The sequence below is a fragment of the Hemiscyllium ocellatum genome, chromosome 1 (assembly GCF_020745735.1).
Source record: "Hemiscyllium ocellatum isolate sHemOce1 chromosome 1, sHemOce1.pat.X.cur, whole genome shotgun sequence".
NCBI classification, from domain to species: domain Eukaryota; kingdom Metazoa; phylum Chordata; class Chondrichthyes; order Orectolobiformes; family Hemiscylliidae; genus Hemiscyllium; species Hemiscyllium ocellatum.
The window spans coordinates 117,356,890-117,362,421 of record NC_083401.1 but is presented as its reverse complement, the minus strand read 5'-3'; positions in this window follow the sequence as shown (position 1 = coordinate 117,362,421).

The following is a 5,532-nucleotide window of genomic DNA, read 5'->3' as shown; positions in this document are numbered from 1 at the left end:
CTGCAAGATGCTGGAGAGTCAGAGTCGAAAAGTGAGACTCTGGAAAAAGCACAGCAAGTTAATGCTCAAAATGTTGACTCACCTGCCTCCTTCGATGTTAACTGAACTGCTGTGCTTTTTCCAGCGCCACACTTTCCAATTCTAAGTATTGAATATGGCTATTTTAGAAATATTAACTTCCTTCTTAATAAAGTACAAGCAGTGAGCCATCTGCCTGACATTAGACTAATTTCAATATCCCCAAGTTTACATGCAGTGAAATTTAACTGTTTTTCAAACTACTCTTGGAGACCTCCACCATAAAGATAAATGCCTAAGATTTAAAGCAATCTTGAAAATGGTTCTTGGCACCAACTTGACTTTAACTGCCCAACTGCCTTTTGATTGTCTCTTTCTTCATAATTGCTTTCCTTATAATCTCCCAAATCCAGCACAATCATTGCTACCTGTCCTCCAGATCTCTTCCACCTCCAAACAGTCATCTCTCCACAAATCTTTCACTTCCAGATTGCTTCTCCAAATGCCTCTACCCCTCTTAATTATTTACACTTGTCCTGGTGGCTATCTCCCTATTCCTGATTGTTTGCCTTGCTCTAGATCCTCAATTCTCTTTGGGTTCTCTCTCTGTCTCTAGATCCCACATCCCTCCAGGTTAGCTTTCCTCCAATAATCACCTCTACATCTCTTCATCATTATTTTTTCCCCCACACTGACCACTTTCATTCTTACATTAATCTCCATCTTCTCAATTGCTGTCCAATCCTGGATCCTCTAACTTCATGATTAGAGTGGTGCTAGAAATGCACAGCAGGTCAGGCAACATCAGAGGAACAGGAAAATCGACATTTCAGGCAGGAGCCCTTCATTAGAACTTTCCTGTTCCTCGGATGCTGCCTGACCTGCTGTGCATTTCCAGCACCACTCTAATCTTGACACTTATCTCTAGCATCTGCAGTCCTCACTTTCGCCTCCTCTAAATTCATTCATTCTCTCCCCATCCAGATTACCTACCCCATCCAGATTACCTACCATGGCCAGCCCAACCCCACATTCCATCTGTCGTCTTGACAAAATAAATCCTCTGTGCCAACTGGAACCTCACGCTTTTCCTGATCGCCTTCCCCACAACTCCTTCCAATCAACTTTCTCCCTTCTATCATCTCCAGTAGCCTGCCACTCCTTGAAACACCCCTCCACAGCCAGGATGTAACTATGAGTTACATTGAATGGTGTAGTGGTTTGAAAATGAAATCTATTTCATCAGTAAGCTGCTTGATATTGCCTAGCCAATCTGAATCAAGAGAAACTCAGAATTCAAAGTAAAGGCTGTCCCGGGCCTGCTGTCACAGATGTAGAGTTATTACATATTTTTTCGACAAAGTTAATCTTTCTTTAAAATGGGCAAAAGGGACTGAATTGTATAAATTTTTGGCCAAGTGTCAGTTTTGTCAAGTTTCACAAAGGGTTTCTCACCACAATACTGAGTGTGATCTCTTGCTACATCCTACCAAATCCACCTTATCAAAAACCTTTTCTATTCCATGGCACCTTTTTTGCTTGATTCTAGCCACATGTCACCACTTGCTGTTCTGGGGACAAACAACAATTCAGCAGATATTTGTCAAAAAGTCACCATCCCTGGTGTGTAAGCCATATTTGAAGTTTGTTATGCACCCAAATGAATACTAGCAATCCAAAGCTGCTCAGCTCGATGATGGACAGTCATTCTAAACATGTATGAGAGGGAGAAAATAGTACTGTGATTTTCTGGCAGGGACCTGGATGTCCTGGTGGATGGAGTAATGGAGGTGTGTCCATTTACTGGAGGAATAAGATCATAACATCAGACCCTGGAAACTGGTCAAGTCACTGCAGTCTCCACAATCTGGAGGAACAGCCAGAACTGATGCACGAAGGTCAATAACGCCTACAATCTGTCATGTAAGTGACAGGTCCTTCTGTCTATGACCTTGTATTCTCTCTGTCTCTGCTCTTGCTCCTAACAAGTCTCCACTCTGCTACTCTTACTATACCCCACAACATCTTCCCTACTCGCTCTCACTCACCCAACTTCTCACACCACTATGACTGCATGGCCTCACTTGTCCGGGACTTATCACCACCTGTTGACCAACTGCAACAACACTAACAGGTGTGCTACCCATTTTCATCTCATTAAATCACTCCTCTCCTCTCATACCAGGAGAAAAAAGCAGGGTGGAAAGAGCATGAATGGTGCAGGAGTGCCAACAGTAGAGGATCAGGACTGTTGCTGTGGGGATGCCAAGACATCCATGTCCCACCAACTGAGAAAATTCTGCAACCCCCTTTTTCACCTTCTGTCTGAGTCATTCATGATACACCATTTCCAACCATTGGTTTCCTCAGAGGCTGAAGGGTGACCTTATAAAGGTTCATAAAATCATGAGGGGCATGGGTAGGGTAAATAAACAAGGTCTTGGGTTGGGGCAGTCCAGAACTAGATGGCATATGTTTAGGGTGAGAGGGGAAAAAAATTTAAAGGGACCTAAGGGGCAACATTTTCACAGAGGGTGGTGCGTGTATGCAATGAGCTGCCAGAGGAAGTGGTGGAGGCTGGTACGATTACAACATTTAAAAGGAATCTGGAAGGGTATATGAATAAGAAGGGTTTAGAGGGATATGGGCCAAGTGCTGGCAAATGGAACTAGATTAGGTTAAGATATCTGGTTGGCATGGATGAGTTGGACTGAATGGTCTGTTTCCATTCTGTACATCTCTATGCCTCTGACTCTATGGTCAGAATGACTTCTATCTCTTGTGTTTCGCAAGTACCAGCAGGTTGTCCATAGGCTTTGTGGAGAAACTGCAAACTCCGCAAAAGCCACTTACTCGGTCTCTGAGAAAGAGTTTCAAGGCCTGAGAGGAAGCGTTGTCAAAGCTGACTTCTACATCCCTTATCAGCTCAGATATTGAATCTTGGTGGGAAAGTCACAGTGAAACACTTTGGGAGTACAAGCTGGTGAGCACCTCACTGCAACAGATCTGTAGTTGGCCCAGAACAAAAATGCCCCAGACTCAGGAGGACTGCTGGAGACCAGCCACCAACGGAGGAGAGGATCCTGTGACAACAACAGTCAGGAATTTCATGCCAGTATCCAGAGGGGAACAAAAACAGCAGACAGGGGCGAGGGTGATAATGGTCCTTGTTACCCAGGAGGTAGTCTGGAGGAAGTGTAGCTATGGAGACCCAGCTGTCTCAAACATGTAATCATCTAGCTGCCTCCCTGAACAGGTTGACAGTTTACATAGAGGGTCAGGTCAGTAGCCTCAGAGTCTGCTGGATTCATGCACTCACTCACACTTTGTTGGCCCAGTTATTGGTCCTCATGACCAAAGAATCGCCATGGCGGTTGTAGAACATGGCATGAACTCCACACCATTCCTCAAAAGGAGAAAGAGGAGGATTTGTGGTGACACCTACCTGGAGCGCGCACTGGACACAGGCCGCTCAGGACACTATTGAATTTCTTGGACTTCCACCCTTTCTGACCCCCTTCAGCCTTTGGAAGTTCAACGCAAGGAGAATGCATTTGCAAGACCCTCAGCATGTCTGGGCTGCCCACACAAAAAAATGATACCAGGATCACCCAATCAATGGGCCAACAATTCCACTGTCAGGCTTCCTTCACCTTAGCTGCAAATACTGTGACAACACTGAGATACAATAACAGGGAAAGAAAGAAAAAATCTTTTGAGGGCAACATTCCCTTTAATTTTCTTACCAGCTGCATGGTCTACAACTTCTAGAACTAGATGTCAATGCTATAATTGCATGCCAATCCAAATCACTGTGTGTGGAACATTGGAACAGCTGCACTTCCACAGCTTAAGACAGAACATTGTTTGATGGCATGTGTAGCAGCATATTGTACGTAAAGTATCATACTTGCACAAGTATTAAATCTGTTTGTTTAAGTCTCAGACTCACCTTGACTGTAAGTGTGCTAGTGTGATGATTAACTTAATGTCAGTATCTGATGTACCATAGATTTATGTTTATTGATGAGACCCTACTGCAGCCTGTGGAAGGAAATTAAACAAGGTGTATATAGGGAGATTGGTTTTATTGGCACCATTGCTCCTCTTGGTCAAACATCACTATCATTTCCCTGGCTTCTATGTGCAAATGTGTTGGTGCTGAATACTGAATACATTAGATGGGGTTGGAGAAGTGTACAGTACACAGACACCAATGCTTTATGATTGCCAAGGGATAGGGGACCCGCATCCTGCATAGTGCGTGGTCTGTGTGTTTTATTCTTGCACTCTCAAGGATTTCACATCAGTGGGCTTTGTTGACTTCTCCCTCACAGGTCAAGACATTTTCAGCATCCACTCTGGCTGTGGTCACTGTCATTATCTTTCACATAGAGTAGTTTTGCATGATGGAAGGTAAATAGTAAAAGGATAGTAAAAGGAGGAGTCGGGTGAATTAGAGACCAAGAAGGGATTTAGACATGGAGGCAAGAGGCATGGCTGTGATATTAAATGAATACTTTGGACCTGTCTTTGCGAAGGAAGTAAATGCTACTCAAACCGTGGTGGCCGAGGACGGCATTGTCAGTATATAGAGTCAAAATTAATGAGAAGAATGTGTTAGTTAGGTTATCATTACTTAAAGTTGACAAGGCATCATGACCAGATGGATGCACCCAAGGATCCCAAAGGAAGCAACAGTGGAAATTGCAGAAGTATTACCTGTGGATCTTCAGTTTTCTTGAAGTTCAGGGGAAGTGTCAGAGGACTGGAGAATTGAAGTTATTATGTCCTTATTCAAAAAGATTGTAAGGATTAAACCAGCAATAACAGACCAGTCAGCTTAATTTCAGTGGTAAAGTTTCTGGAATTAATTATTCAGATAGAATTAGCAGTCACATGGTAAAAGGTAAAGGGCGGCACGGTGGCACAGTGGTTAGCACTGCTGCCTCACAGCGCCTGTAGACCCGGGTTCAATTCCCGACTCAGGCGACTGACTGTGTGGAGTTTGCACGTTCTCCCCGTGTCTGCGTGGGTTTCCTCCGGGTGCTCCGGTTTCCTCCCACAGTCACAAAGATGTGCGGGTCAGGTGAATTGGCCAAGCTAAATTGCCCGTAGTGTTAGGTAAGGGGTAAATGTAGGGGTATGGGTGGGTTGCGCTTCGGCGGGTCGGTGTGGACTTGTTGGGCTGAAGGGCCTGTTTCCACACTGTAAGTCTAATCTAAAAAAAAATGTGGAAGAAATTCACCTGTATGCATATTCAAAAAGAAAGGGTACCCAAAGACCATAGTCTGTCGATGTCTCAGCCACAAACCCCAAACAAGCAGACAAAACATGCCCCAAAACCCTAGCCACTCAGAGACATCTTGGAAATGACTGCCAGACTACTGAGACCTCTTGGCATCATGGTCGCCCACAAACCCACCAATACACTAAAACAGCAGCTAATGAACTTAAAATACCCTATACAGCCAAACAAGCAAAATGAACATCATTTACAAAATACTTGCTAGA